The sequence below is a fragment of the Cucumis melo genome, chromosome 5, assembly GCF_025177605.1.
Source record: "Cucumis melo cultivar AY chromosome 5, USDA_Cmelo_AY_1.0, whole genome shotgun sequence".
Lineage (NCBI taxonomy): Eukaryota > Viridiplantae > Streptophyta > Magnoliopsida > Cucurbitales > Cucurbitaceae > Cucumis > Cucumis melo.
Window position 1 is genome coordinate 10,669,752 of NC_066861.1, and position 16,931 is coordinate 10,686,682.

Genomic DNA, 16,931 nt, shown 5'->3' on the forward strand with positions numbered 1-16,931 from the left:
GCATTTTTCACAAAAAAAGAAAAAATGAAAACAAACAAATGTAATTTCTAATTTTTTAAAAAATAACAGAGTTACCAACCAGGGATACAATTCAATTTTTTAGGTACATCATATTATTGTTGATAGTTAACCCTTTTCTTCTTTGCAGTATGCGTTAAGCCAAATTATATCAATCCTATTTGAAGGTTATAAAATCATCAGCATCCCACACAATAAACTATCCTATTGAAGCTTCATAATTGTAAGACTAGCCTATTTTCCAAAAGATATAGTTATCCTAGTCTGGAATGTGGCTGATGCCATCAAATTGGAAATTCAGAGAATGGAGGGATGTGTGAATTGCAACATCTTGCCAATATTACTGCTTCACGGTTTTCATCACATAATTTTGCACCAAATTTGTTTTTCACAAAAACAAGCTAAAGAGAGTGGAATTACCCATGGCAAAGTTCAACAAGCTGAGGAATGAGATCCGAATTTCTTAGTCCAACTATGGCAGTAGAAGTTGTATTGACAGCTTGGGATGTGACAATAATTAGTGACTGCAGTCTAGTTATAGCAGCCTTCGTCTTATCTAGCTTGCTTTCATCCTCCCCCTTGTATTCCTGACTCTACAACAATGACAATTTTTTTTCATGTTCAATCTTCACACCTTCTCTAGCTTGAAAAGAATTTTTATAGAATATGTTAACCAACAAAAACACCGAACACTTATATAGTTTCTATACATAACCAAAATGTGAAACCAAGCAAGGATAAGAGGCCTGTAATATACAAGGGGGGCTTTGAATGAATAAAAAGTAATGACATCGGGGCTTTGGATGAATAAAAAGTAATGACATCTATCATTTTCTATCACACTTTGAGAGAGAAAGAGAGAGAGAGAGATTTAGAGATAATGAATAGTCTAGGAGGCACATTCATAGTCACCAGAAAAAAAAAGCATACACTTATTCTTCCATTCTATCTTTGTGTTTGGAATTTTCGAAGTTATGGAAATTATATCTTCCATTCATAGTCACCAAATTATATCAATCCTATGTGATAAGGCTTCTATAATTAAACCAACATGTTCTTCATTAACCTGAATCAAATCACAATGCTTGACTTTTGCATACAGAAAAGAATAGAAACAATTAGATATACATAAATCTTACCTGTATGGTGACTTCTTCAATTGGCTCAAGCTTCGTTGAATTCTCAGTTTTAAACCTGATGCAAAATGTAGATCAACCAAATTATTTTATGTACTCTATTCTTTTGAAATTTTCTTGTAATGCATATACAAATAAATACATGAGAAAACTGCAAGGAGTGAGATTTACATGAATAATTCCATGCTGAAGCATCAATAAACTCACATTACTTTAGGTGGTGAAATGGATAACACAAATCCTTCACGTCACATGTTCTCAATTAGAATACCTTATTAAATAAGCACATACGACTTCAAAAGGATTGAAATATTAAATAAAATGCAAATAGAAAAGAAAATTAAGAAAGTACGAGTATTCAGAAAAGAATAACTATACTAATTAGATTTTTTTTATTTAACCAAAAAAAAACTCCTTGATAAGCTCATTAACTTCTTCTGTCATAGTAGTAGAAAAGAACATTGTCTACCTCCTTTTTGGAATATAGAATCATATTTGATTGTGAATTATTGCTAAGCTAGCTTAACTCGAGTAAAATTAAATGTTATTTAGAAGATTAATTTGGAAAAACGTAGGCAAAATAATAAAAGAATAATAATAAAAAATAAAATAGTTGGTTGAATTTGGTAATACGTAGTTGATGGAGTGGAAAGACGTCGGCATCGTGAATCTTCCCGGAGTAATAAGCATTTTGGCCGAACTCTTAATGTGGATTACCTCTCTCCCAAAACTCAGAACCAAGAACTTTGAATTGTTCTTCTACACTCATCAATTGTACATCATCTTCGTCGTCTTCTTAGCCCTACACGTCGGCAATTTCGTCTTCACCATCGCCGCCGGTGGAATCTTCATATTCATGCTCGACCGCTTCCTCCGATTCATTCAATCAAGAACCACCGTGGATGTAATTTCGGCCAAGGCGTTTCCCTGCGGCACCGTCGAATTGGTCCTCTCCTAACCTAAAAGTACTGTTGAATCCATTTATTCAGTAATTTCTTCAATTCCTTTGGGCATTCCATTTAGCAGAAAAGAAAAGAACATTGTCTATTAGAATATAGAATAAAAATCCCAGTAAATGTTATATATATAGACAGATCAAAATTTCTTCTTCATGGAAATAATGTCATCAGAGTCAAAGAAAACAAGACTTAAACGATAACATCTTACAAACTCGCGGGGCATGAAGCATATCCATAAACAATGAATTTGTGAAAAATGCAATTCTTCGTCGTACTTCAAGGTTTATAGGAACCTCTATAGCAGATTCTTTCACAATCAATAGTAGATAGAGGCTTTTAATTTGACATACACCCAGAGCACGGTCCCTCTCTGTTCATCTCTCCATACATAAATAAAAATCGAAAAAAAATGGAGATGAAAGAAGAGAAGATGAAAGATGGAAGAAAAGGTGGAAGAAGAAGACGAGCGGCCGATTGGTGCAGCCGGAGAAGATCGTAAAGATGGAAGAAGAGGAGACTAAAGATTGATTATTAAGGAAGAGAAGATGTGAGATGAGAGATATAGAGGGAAGGGCGACGAAGGCGGCTGCTAAAACAAAAGCAACGCAAACCCTAAACTAAAAGGAAAATATTAATTTTATATAAAAAAAAATAAAGGTTAGCTTTAATGTCGGTTTTAAACCGACATCAAAGAGGAAGGATTAATGTCGGTTTTAAACCGATATTAAACATCCGTGTTTTTAAAACCGACATTAAACCTTCATATTCATTTTTTCCAACTGAAGTTAAAGGCCATATTTCTTCTAGTGTTAATTGTAAGTTTTTAACTTATAACCTACCAAAAAGTTAAAAAAGTGCGAAATAAGCACTTCAAGACTTATACGGCAACCAAGTGTGTAAGTGCAACAAACATAGTTTCAAATAAACCAAAAAACTGATTAAAATATGTCTAAGCTTTCAAAACGACCAAACAATGCATAAGTGTTATTTGTAACTCACAACCTACCAAAATTTTAAAGTGTGTAAAAAAGACTTGAAGACCCAACAGTCAACCAAGTGTGTAAGTGCAACAAACTTAGTTGCAAACAAACCTAAAAAGTGTTTAAAATGACTAACAATGCTTGAGTGTAAGTTTGTAATTCATAACCTACCAAAAAGTTTAAAAAGTGTGAAAAATGTTCTTCAAGACACAAAATGGCAACAAAGTATGTAAGTGCAACAAACTTAGTCGAAAATCAACCTAAAAAGTGTTGAAATCGCGTCTAAGTAGCATTTGTAATTTGAAAACGACTAAACAAAGCTTAACCTACCAAAAAGTTTAAAAAAAGTGCAAAAAAAGTACTTCATGACTGAAAAGGGTATGTTCGTAACTCATAACCTACCAAAAAAAAAAAAAAACTGCAAAAAAAGTACTTCATGACCCAAAATGGCAACCAAGTGTGTAAGTGTAACAAACTTAGCTTCAAACAAACTTAAAAAGTAGTGTTCAAAACTTTTGTAATTATCACTTGAACTTTCAAAATGACCTAACGTTGCTTAATTGTAAGTTTGTAACTCATTACCTACCAAAAATTACAATAAGAGTTAAAAAAGGACTTAAAGACCCAAAATGACAACCAAGTGTGTAAGTGCAACACACTTATTTTCAAACAAACCTAAAAAGTGTTTAAAATGACCTAACAATGCTTAACTATAAGTTTGTAACTCATAACCTACCAAAAAGTTTATAAAGTGTGAAAAAAGCACTTCAAGACCCAAAATGGCAACAAAGTATGTAAGTGTAACAAATTGGTTTAAGGTCCAACCTATAGACTGAATCCCTCTCGCGCCAATGAGAGGGTGGAGCCCCTTGTTCAAGACTTGGATTCAGTCCTTAAGGGAACAACCTATCTACTAACTCTAAAGCGGGTAGGAGTGAGTTCCTTCTTGCACCCTAGGTCTCTAGCTATCCATCTGGTCTTACGCCTGAATTGGAAGGCTTGCTAGGCCAGCGCCGTTGAGCTACCCTCACTTGTGCAGATCTAAGGATAATTTTGTGTGAACAGAAGTTCATAGTTAATTCAGGATTAAGATTAAGTTACTTAAGTCTTCAATAATCAAAACAGTTAGTTTTAAATAGTCGATGATGTTATAACTTAAAAGTGACTATTTTATGGTTCTATTCCTATGTAAACTTTTTACACAGGACGCCCTAGTTCCATGTCTCTTCACGAACAATTTAGCATCACTTCGTTTGTACTAACTACAAAGCAAGCCACATCCATAGTGTTCCTAAAATAAGGCTCCCGACCTTATTCATACACTATAGATCGTTTGGGCTATATACCCGAACTTGATCTACGCTTATGTCTCTACATAAAGTTCAAGTCTACACTAGATAGTCTCAGGACCTTAGTTTATTAGATTCAAGAATATAGTATTATATTTTCACTAATAAATCCTCAATAACCATTTTATTGAATATAATATAATTTAACTACAAACTATGAGTTTTAGGAGATAAATTCCAATAGTGCTTCCACTAAATTGAGCTCTTGGGAATTTTTTACCACCAAGTGTCGCTATGCCTTCAGTTGTCTTTCCTTACGGATGATTTGGTCATTTTCCACCTCATGATTCAATTATTCCTTGAATTGTTTCGTTTTAGCACAATTTTGCTCCAAAATTCTCTATTTTACCTCTTATGCATAAAATACTTGCATATTAGACACTTAAGCTCATTAAACATAGGAATGATCTAGAATTAAGAGAAGATTACGTATATCAAGCGCCATCAACTATGGTTGGTCAACATCTAATCACCGTCTCCAACGACCATCACTACTATACCTCCAAACTTCATTTTTCATTCAATCACTGACAACCAATTTTTGTTTACTGTTTTTCCCACAACCTCTTCCGACTAACATCCGATGACTCCTTTTCGACAACTGTCGTCGACTAAATTTAGGATGGCTATTTTCTAGTGATCATCGTGGACTAACTATCAACCATAGTAAATTATCGCTAGAGAATCTGAATTTACCATTTTTCGCTATTGTTTTTTCAACAACCACTGTCGGTCAACCTCCAACAACCAGTTTTCTTGCAATTGACCACTATTAATCGTCGTAGGCGAACCTTTGTGAACTAGTTTTAGAAAATGTTTTTTGTCAATCGTTGTCAGTTAACTTTCTTCTACCGTTTTCCTTGCAATCAGTGTTGGCCAACCTTTGACTATCACTTTTTGACAATCGTCATAGAACAACTTTCGAAAACCATTTTTCAATGACCTTCTCCACTCTTGTAACTGTCTTCTGTTGACCGTTGTCAGCTAACCTTTGGTCACACTTTTTTCGGTGACTATCGTTGGCCAACTTTTCTTTATCATTTTTGGATGATCATAATTTGGTCATTTTTAATTTTAAAAATTATTTCAAATTAATAAAAACATTTTTAGTATATAACAAATTAAACAAAGTTTTACCTAAAAATACTTTTAAACAAAAGTGGCAAAACACATGTGTTTTTATTTTAAGGAGTTTCTAGAAAAAATGTTCAAATGGAAATGCATTTTTTTTCACAAAAAAAACATTATTTTCTTAAGTTATTCCAAACAAACCGTTAAAGCAATTAAGTTTTTTAAAAAATTATTACCTATCTTTGCAAACACAACCTAACATTTATAATAGAGTACTTTTTGTGGGGTTGGTAGCAAAACTTTGGTTGCAATGTATTTATTTTCAGCTTGTTCATAGCAAAAGGCATCTTTGTTTATTCTTTCATTGTAAACCCTTTACCAAAAATCGTTATTGGTCAATATTTTTATACAAATATTATAAAGTGTATGATAACGTATATATATTAAAGTGTTGACTGTTTGTTTTCATATGGGTGTATTGTATTAAAAGTACTTTGTAATTGAACTGGTATGTGTAATGGCAGGGCGACAAGAAAAATAGGGACTATTGTTTAATGTATTTTCTTGTAAAAAAAATAATAGTAATAAAGGAGTATATGACATTTGATTTAAAAAAACTTTCAAGGTAAAGAAATTCTTAACATTCAATTATAGTCATGTTAGGTGTGTTTAGGGGTGAAAAAAACCGACCCGAACCGATTCGGTTCAATTCGGGTTGGACCGTTGGTAACAACAATATTATCGAATCGATTCAATTCGGGTCGGGCTAAAATTAACCGGTCGTTTCAAATCTCATTTCTTCGTTCTTCCTTTCTTCGTTTCTTCGTCTGTGCACTCTACTCTGCTGCATCATTCGCCTTTACCTCTTCCAGTTCTTCGTTTCATCTTCGCCCCAACCCCTCATTCGTTATTTCATTTTCGCACTTTGCCATTTCATCGTCACTCGTCAGGTAGCATTTTCATTTTAGCACTTCGCCATTCTGTGACTCTGTGGGTTTGTTGTTTAGAACACTTTCTTCGAATAACTTCCCTGGGTTTTGGTTGGAAGAAATTTTGGTTTAATTTTGTTGATGGGTTTTGATCTTGTTGATACGACCACTGAAAAAATTCCCGTTATGTATTTGTTCATTGAGTTTTAATTGGTTGTCTTCCTGCACGTCATATTTCAAACCCAAAGTTTCCATAGTATTCTCAATCTTATAAATTGTTTGAGATAAGGTTTTTTGAGATTATGAACAGTCTGAATGAATAAATTGTTCGAGCATTTGGGGTTTTGAGATAAGACCAAATTTGTTGGAACGGAGGGAATGGGAAGCTTTGATGAAGAAATGGGAGTTTTGTGGGGAAGTTTTGGAAGACTGAGAGTAATGGCCATCCTCTGATTTTTCTGGTGGAAACAGAGAGATGGGCGATGGAAGAATAAGAAGAATAAGAGGAAGAGAAACGATAAGGTTTGTAATTTGGTGATGAAATGGCATTGGCTAATTTTGCTTTTGCATTTGGGGTTTTGAGATAATAACATGAAAATTTTGTAAGTGTAGGACAAGAGGACAACCTAGTAGAAATGGGGGAAAGAAGAAAGAAGGTGAAAATTTGTAATATACTGTAGGTGAAAATTTGTAATATACTGTAAAATGGATTAGATATTTAAAAGAAACAAAAAATTTGTTATAGATACCAATCCTCATGGAAGTATACCTTTCTTTTATTTATTTTTCTTAAAGTGATTATCTTCTACGATTCTTAGTAAATTGTTAACATTATTTTATTGTACAAAAATTCCAATGTAGTCTTTAGGTCATTTATACTACAAAGACTCCAGAATCATCTTGATGCTTGTAAACTCTAGAATGTCACCTGAATCCTCTTTACCTTCAGTATTGAGTTAGATATTATTCTCTAGGGAAACTGAGGGATAATTTACCCATTTATATCTTAAGATGTGACTTATTGATTTACCCATTTTTTAGATTATTTATCATGAAATTATTTTCTTTTCACATTTTGGTTTCCATTCTTCTCTTATCCTATTCTGATTTGTATATTAATACATAATTGTTATAATATGTGGACTCTAATTTCATGTCATACATTTGCTATGCCAAATCAAAACATATATATTAAAGAGATAATACAAGCAGAAAAGATAAACCTATATTATTTGAGATGAAGAATGAGCTTCTAAACCTACCTATGAAAGGCCATGAGTAACCACTCTCTTATGCTTCTTCTTAGATTTAAATTACTATTAAGATTTTAAAGTTCTCTAATTACCTACCAATAAAAAATGGTTAGTTTTTATTGACAATATGCAAACTGCAAGATTTAATTTTCAAAATTTTAGATTGATAATATATTATAATCTTAATCTTAGTTGAGATTTTATTTCATTTTAGCTAAAATTTGAGCATTTTTTCTGTGTGTTTTGTTTGATGATTATTAGGATGACTTCATTCTCTGTAGATGAGACTTCAAATCAGAGTTGTTCTAGTCCAGTGTTAGGAAAAAGAAATCCGGTTAAGTCACTATCATTGGTATGGGAACATTTTATAAAAGTAGAAGGATGTGATCCTAAATATCCTAGGGCTGCTTATAAACATCGTGGGGCTTCGTATGCTTGTGATTCCAAAAGAAATGGTATCACTAATTTAAAAAGACATTTAGAGAAATGTAAGATGTATATAAATCCATTGGAAGATAATGTTGAAGGAGAGGGAGATTCTGAAAGTAGTTTGATGGCTGCATCCTTCACTCAAGAAAATTGTAGAACAATGCTTGCTAGGATGGTTATCTTGGATGAATTGCCATTTAAGTTTGTAGAAAGTGAAGGGTTTCACCAATTTTGTTTGGCATTAAATCCAAAGTTTGTGATTCCATCAAGAGTAACCGTTGCAAAGGATTGTTTTCAAATGTATATGAGGGAGAAAAAAAAGTTAAAAAATGCATTAACTCGAAGTAGCCAAAGAGTTTGTTTAACAACGGATACATGGACTTCTGTGCAAAATATTAATTATATGGTTATAACGGCTCATTTCATTGATGATGATTGGAACTTGCATAAAAGAATTTTGAACTTTTGTCAAGTAGCTAATCATAAAGGAGATACAATAGGTAGAGCCATTGAAAAGTGCTTATAAGGTTGGGGTATTGATAGGCTCTTTACTGTAACTGTTGATAATCCGAGTTCAAATGATGTAGTTATTGCCTACTTGGTTAAAAAGTTTAAAGGCGGGTTGGTGTTGGATGGTGAATTTATTCACATTAGATGTTGTGCCCATATTCTTAATTTAATTGTTAGTGACGCCTTAAAAGATTTGCATGTGTCTATCATACGAATTAGAAATGTTGTGAAGTATGTTAGGTCATCTCCTGCTAGATTGCAAATATTTAAAGATTTTGCTAAAGAAGATAAGATGTCAACGAAAAATTGTCTTACGATGGATGTTCCAACACGATGGAATTCTACTTTCACTATGTTGGATGGAGCAATTAAGTGTCAAAAGACTTATGAAAGATTAGAAGAGCATGACCCTACTTATTTACCAAAGGATGATATTCCTATTGCTGAAGATTCGGATAATGCAAAAGTGTTTGTAAAGTTTCTAAAGACTTTTTCAGAGGTAACAATGAGGTTTTCTGCATCTATGTCTGTGACTTCAAACATAATTTTTCACGAACTTTGTTTGATCCAAGAAATAATTCGTGAATACTCATCGTATGAGAATGCATTATTGAGTCAGATGACATTAAGCATGTAGCCAAAATTCAACAAGTATTGGGATATAACTACAAGTGAGAAGACCAATTTATTATTGTATGTTTCTGTAGTTCTTCACCCTAGGTATAAGCTAGCTTATGTGAATTATTGTTTTAATGAATTTTTGGAGGAAGATTGTGCAAAGATATGGACGAATAAGGTTGAAGAAGCATTTCTTCGATTGTGTGATGATTATTATATGAGAATGTCAAAAGAAAAATATTCACAAACACAATCATGTATACCTATGGAAGGATTTGACTTTCAAAGTCAAAGTGAAATACCTTCAATCTCATCTAGTGGATCTTATAAGGCACATGCTGCTGTTCATGATAGATTTAAACAAAATAACAAAACATGTCTAGATGATGTTAAAACAGAGGTGGCTCGTTATCTGGATGAGGCTCGTATAGAAGATGAATATTTAGATTTGCTAAATTGGTGGAAGGTGAATTCCTCTCGATTTAAGATCATTAGCCAAGTAGCCAGGGACATCTACAGTAATCCTATATCAACTGTGCCTTTTGAGTCCGCCTTTAACACTGGAGGACGGGTGTTAGATTCTTTTCAAAATTCTCTAACTTCTCAAACTGCAGAGGCACTCATTTGTGCTCAGAATTGGATTCAGTCTAAACCTTTGGATGACATGACTGAAGAAATTGATGGGGCTGAAGAAATTGATGAAGGTAATATTCTTTTTGAAGTACGCATTTAAAATTTTCAATTATCCCTTATAAGCTAATTGTTTGTCATTTTGATTTAGAATTCATAAACATAGGAAAGGAGATGAAAGGCGCATTTGAGAATTTGAATAATGACTCTATGGTTTAAATCCCTACTCTCAAATCTTTATTTGCATTTTTTTAAATTGCTAACTTGTTAAATATCGAATCTTGTTTTTTTAGAGTCTTGAAGCACAGTGATGGAAGCACTTTGGGTTATACGAACAAGGTGGTCCTCGTGAAGATGTTCATTAATTCATACCTTCACATTGCTTCATGAAGGTTCTTGGGATTTAACATATGGTTATTTGTGTATTCTGAGTATTCATGAGCGGGGTTAATCGATGTGTTATGTTATTTTAGTTTTAAGACCTCGTAGTTAGTGAGGGTTTAGATTTCATTCTGTGGATTTCTAGAGGTTACTGTATGACTATTGGAGAAGATTTAATTTGGAATTGTGTCACTTTTTGCTTGTATGTTATGACTTGTTTAGACTGCACTTTTTGAAATTGAAAATACTGTTCATTCATGGTCTTGTAGTGATGGCATGCTCTTGCATTACATTTGTTTGATATCTGTTTATGAGCAGAAAAAGAAGCATCACCAGCTTAGAAGAGTTATCTGTAGGCTGTTGATTGTTGAATATAGTCTGCTAAATTGTTGCCTATCATATTCTTGTTTTTTATTGTCAACTAGAGCAGAAATATTATACTTTATATCTTGTCAACTAACATTGCTTCATGAAGGTTCTTGGGATTTAGCATATGGTTTTTAACTTCTTTTTGGCTTCAAAGTTCTGGAAAACTCACTTTAAAGTTCTGGAAAACCCTTTAGTTTCTCATTTGTCTATCACAAGCACTTAGTGGTTTCAGACATAAGGTAGCTTCAGTTTGCATCTCATCATTCATTTGCTTTGATCTTTACGTATTTCTCTGCTTGTAGATGTAGATTCTTATATATTTTCATTGATTTATAACTTTCCAAAGAGTATCAAAGATGTTCATATTATAATGCTGGATGTTTCTGATTGGCAGGTGGATCGAGTATCTGTCAGCACTCCAGTATATGTTCATATTATATTTAAATTTGTGATAGCCGGAAGTTGTGTTGTGCCTAATATATTATTATAGAAGGGGCTTAGACTTATTTGTATTATTTTTTGTGTATTAAAGTGTGAACTACTTTTATAGTTTTATTGGGTGCAGAAGGGCGGTTGAGAATAATGTTTTCGTAGCTTTAGAATAATGTTTTTGAATTGTGTATTTGAAAGAAAAAAAAAACAGACCGACCCGAATGTGGGTCGGGTCAGGCTCTGTTTCAGAATTACCCATACATTTTGGGTCGGGTCGATTTTGAAGAAAACCCGACCCGACCTGACTACACCCCTAGGTGTGTTATTGACATTCAATGATCGTCTTGCTATATCTGTTCTTGACATTCGATTGGAGTCATGATTGACATGTTCTTGATAGGAAAAAAATGTCAAATTATATAAATTCATGACATTTTTATTAACAATCGTCAATATGCAAAGAATTACAGATAATTACTTTAATATGTGTGAACTAATGATAGTTATTGTCATAAAATATAAAATAATGACATTCATTATTTGTCAATACTACTGGATGTGACATTTATTTATCATTATTATTGTTATTATTCACGAAAACACTTATTGTGACAGTTTTTTCAATCTATCATAGATAGTCATATTTTTACAGGCGATACAATAACTATAAAAAACTGTCAAGAATTTTGAATATGACGGATTTTAACTATTGTGGTAGGCCATTTTTCTTGGCATGAGTTTGAAGTGCAATCTAATGAAACTAAAATTTTATTCGACTCAAATGAGTCATGAGTTCATATTGATTTTATTTTTCTTTTTTCTTTTAGTTACAATTTTAGTTTCTATCACGTTTGTGCGTATAAAATACTTTATAAACTTTAATATATATTTAATGGGTCACATATTCTAATTTTAAGAATTAACTGATATATTATATATAAAAGGGAAACTTACATACATGTAACAACACATCAAACTATTTACCGGCCCGTGTAACAAAACCCATAAAGTTAGCCGTTTTTTAAATTTCCAGGTTCGCGATGAAATCATCTCTCCTGCAATTTCTTTCATCGTCTTCCCCTGCGATTTCTTTCATCGTCTTCCTCTGCGATTTCTTTTATCGTCTTTCTTCCTTTCCTCTTCTTTTTTTCCGCGATTTTTTTCCATCATCTTTCTTATTTTTCAATTGCTTTTTCACGTCGTTAAATCTTTCCATCGTCTATCTTCTTTTCCTCTTTTTTTCTTCGCTGCGATTTCTTTCCATCGTCTTTCTACTTTTCTGATTTTGTGATTTCTTTCAATCATTTTTCTTCTTTTTTGATTTTTTTTACGTCGTTTAATATTTTCATCGTCTTTCTTCTTTTCTGATTCTCTTTTACGTCGTATAATCCTTCCATCATCTTTCTTCTTTTCCTCTTCTTTTTTTACGTCGTTTAAATTTGGATAACCACATCTAAAGGACCGTGTATAAAAAAATAGCAAAATTTCGTGTATAAAAAATCTTGAAAAAAATTATTTAGATTGGAGTAGCCAAATGTAAACGATCGTAAACAAATGTAAACGATCGTGTACCAGAAGAATTAAAAAAATCGTTTAACCAAATCTAAACAATTGTGTAGATAAACCAAACGATCGTATAAAAACATAAACGATTGTGTAGCAAAAGAATTTAAAAAAATCGTTTTGCCAAATCTAAACGATCATGTACCAAGTTTTGATTGGAGTAGCCAAACGTAAACTATCGTGTAAAAAAATAAATCATCGGTAGACAAATCTAAACGATCGTGTACCAAAAGAATTAAAATAATCGTTTAGCCAAATTTAAACGATCGTATAGAAAAATCTAGCTAAACGATCGTATAAAAAAAATAAACAATCGTGTAGGAAAAGAATTTTAAAAAATTGTTTAACCAAATCTAAACGATCATGTACCAAGTTTTAAAAAAAATCGTTTACATTTGGGTTCCCAAATCTAAACAATCAAAAATATCAAATCTAAATGATCGTGTAACCAAATTTAAACGTAATCAAATCAAACGATCGTGTAACAAAATTAAACGACAAAATTGAAGAAATAAATTATAGCCATATCTAGACGATTGTATACCAAAAAATAGCCAAATCTAAACAATCGTGTACAACAATAGCCAAATCTAAACGATTGCAAATATATTACGCGTCGGTAGTTGACGGGGCATTTTCGGTATTTTACACAGTGAACCTCTAGACATTTTTCGTTTTCGAAATTATTCTATAGAATGTAAATATTTTGCCACTTTTTTATATTTTTGAAAAGACCCCTAATAATATAATAATAAAGAAGTATTATTATTATTATTATTATTATTAATGGTTATAAATTCCTAAGATTTTGTGTATTTAAGGAATTTATTTATGGCTCGTGTAACAAAGCCCATGAAGTTAGTCATTTTTTAAATATTTCAGGTTTGTCCTTCCGTCTTTCTTCTCCTCTTCGCTACGATTTCTTTCCATCGTCTTTCTTTTTTCTTTTTTTATCCAAACTGCAATTTGCTTATTCAAGATCGTGTAGACTTGAAAAAAATGCCGTTTAGATTTAGACCAAAATCTAAATGATCGTGTACAAAAAATAGTCAAATCTAAAGGATCGTGTATAAAGAATCTTAAAAAAAAATTGTTTAGATTAGGATAGCCAAATCTAAACAATCGTGTACCAAAAGAATTTAAGAAAAATCGTTTAGCCTAAATCTAAACGATCGTGTACCAAAGAATCTTGAAAAAAATCATTTGGCCAAATCTAAAAGATCGTGTACCAAATTTTTTTTTAAAAAAAAAACCGTTTAGATTTGGTTACCTAAATCTAAACGATCGTGTAACCAAATTGAACGATAGAATTGGAAAATAAGGTCGCTTAGATTTGGCTATCCAAATCTAAATGACCAAATCTAAACGATTATGTACCAAATAATTATCAAATCTAAACGATCATGTACCAAATATATTACGCACGTTATTGACAGTGTGGTTGACGAGACATTTTTTGTATTTTCCATCGTGGGCCTGTGGGCTTTTTTCGTTTTCAGCATTGTTCTAGACAGTGTAGATATTTTGCCGCTTTGTTATATTTTTTAAAAGACCTCTATTATATATATATCCTAAAAGGAAAAGGAAATAATAATAATAAATATTATTATTATTATTATTATTATTATTATTTGGGTTTATAAATAGCATTAGAATGCTTAGATTGAAAAGAAAAGGAAAAAGAAAAAGTTTTTTTTTATCTTCTTCACTAAGATAACCTCTGCCGCTACAGTCTCACCGGTTTTAGTTATGATTGGTCCCTTTGTCAAAGCTTGAAGATTTAAGTGATGAATTTTTCCAGAAATTTTCAACCTCCATTTGGGTAAGTTAAGGTAACTAAATTAGTAATTTGTTTACAAACATTGTTAATTTAATTTTGGATCTAATTGGGGTTTCTTTAAAGGTTCAATTGGTTAAATTTTGAAAATTTAATCTTGGTTTTTTTTCCTAATTAAGGTTAAATTGGTTTCAACTTTAAGTTAAATTGGGAAATTTTATATGTAAGTCATTGGTAAGTTTTATTATTTAAGTTATTGATTTTCTCTTACTGTGTAGGATCTGTTTTAATTGGGAATTGACTGTCAGCAAAGGAAATATTATTTTAGTTAATCTCAAGGTAAGAGATTCTGCTATTGGATATTCGAATATAAAATTAAGAGCTTGCATGTATTTTTCAATATGCATTGATGTAGCTAAGATGCATAATGTATTGATGTAGATGACTGATATTATGTTGGTGATGATGACCGATATGTTTATAATGTTTATGATACATGATATATTAATCACATGCTTAAGGAGTTATGATTAATACTCATGTCATGTTTATGATGTTTATGATGATGTTACATGCTTTTGGACTATGGTGTGTCTGTTAACTTTGTCTGTTGAGTTTTTTACCCACCTGTATTGTGATTCTATCTATAGGGTCACTCGTATAATAAAGGGTGTTCCTACGAAATCACTCACATGATTTAGGGGTGTACCTACGAATCACATCCATGATTAAGGGACAGTTTTATTGTGTATACAGGGTCATTCGCACAATAAGGGGTGTTCCGACGAGACCACTCGCAATTAAGGGGTGTATCTACATATTACAAACACGTTTATGGAATGTGTACCTACGACCACTCGCATGATAGAGGGTGTTCATATGGGTTACTCACACGATAAGTGGTGTTCGTACGGTCTCACTCGCCCAGGTGTGCTACATTGAACACACGACACTATTATTATGTTTCTAACAGTAAGTTAACAGATTACCTAGCGGAACTAGTAGTGGGTCCCTTACTAGGTATAGTTATATACTCACTCTTTTCTATGTTTAATGTTGCAGGAAAAGATAGAGGATCTGGAAAGTTGGCGAGAGCCAGGAAGGGTTCGTGATATGCCATATGGGAACTTAGTTTTGCTTCTGCTTTTCATTGTTTGTTTTTAGTATTTTGAGCTTGAACATTTTTATCTATTTATTTTTACTATCTTTAAAATTTGTAAAACCAACTGCGCAACATGTTTTCATGGTATTTTTAATAAAAATTTATTTTTCCTCTTTTTTAAGAAATTGCCAAAATTGTTATTTATCTTAAAGGTAATGACATCAACTTAGTATAAAGAGTTTGGTCGTTACAGGATGTCTGCTACTTTGAATATGCTACTTCTTTTAAAAATATAACAAGACGACAAAATATTTACATGGTATAAAACAATTTTGAAAACGGAAAAAGTCCACAAGCCCACAATGGAAAATACCAAAATGCCCCGTTAATCACGCTATCAACAACATGCGTAATATATTTGGTACACAATCGTTTAGATTTGACTATTGTTTAGTACACAATCGTTTAGATTTGGATAGCCAAATCTAAACAACTAAATCTAATTTGGTACACGATCATTTACATTTGGTTAAAGGAATTGCAGTTAAGAGAAGAAGAAAGACGGAAAAGCAAACCTGGAATATTTAAAAAATGGTTAACTTCATGGGTTTTGTTGAACGGATCATAAATATTTTAGTGATTTGTTATATGTATGAAAATTTTCCTAATTTTAATGTATATCATATACATATTAAATTTTAACCTATAATTTTTATATGAATATAATTCACATTAAATTAATACTTGAACTTATTCGAATATTTTATTCTCTCCTAAATTAATTTTCAAACATATCCAAAATTAAATTCATATAATAAAGTTTAATTAAAATATAAACTTTATATTATAATGTATCACTATACATTATATTAATTCTCAAAGTAAATTTGAACATTTCAAATTACAAGTAATACAATTAAATCTCATTACCCTTTACGAGCTAGGAAGGAAACCTGATAAACCTACAGATTAGAAGCTACAATGATATGAGATTAATTGGCTAAACTCATTAACCATGGTAATCAATATTCGTTAACTATGTCTACACTCCACTAAAGGCTACAACTGAACTCTTCTCACTGTAGATATATTTATGTGTCCACAAATATAGACCAATACCAATAAGTTAGTCCTTCACAAGTGTTCGTAACACCAGTTGGATCAAATTACCATTTTACCCTTAAGTTACTTCTAGTCCTTAAATATCAGTGCTTATCTAAAGAACAACGTGTTTATGGTCTAATCACTAAACAAAAATCTCTCTCGTGTCATAGAGAAGGTAGGGCCTTTTGTTCAAGTCTTGGAGACACCATTTAAGGGAACACTTATTTACTTACCTTAAAGTCGAGAATGAGTGAACTCCATTTTGTGTGATTATGTTCCCAGCTCCTATATAATTCTATCTTGTATGATCATGAACTTGCC

At 32.0% G+C, this 16,931-nt stretch overlaps 1 long non-coding RNA gene across 1 annotated transcript; it reads right to left on the minus strand.

Moving 5' to 3' along the window:
* Positions 1-443: 443 nt before the first annotated feature.
* LOC127149444 (uncharacterized) lies at positions 444-1,975 on the minus strand. Its single transcript, XR_007821049.1, has 4 exons — positions 1,872-1,975; positions 1,362-1,425; positions 1,158-1,212; positions 444-611 (listed from the first exon to the last, which is right to left on the minus strand). It is a non-coding gene; the product is annotated as an uncharacterized LOC127149444 (long non-coding RNA).
* Between the last annotated feature and the right edge of the window lie 14,956 nt (positions 1,976-16,931).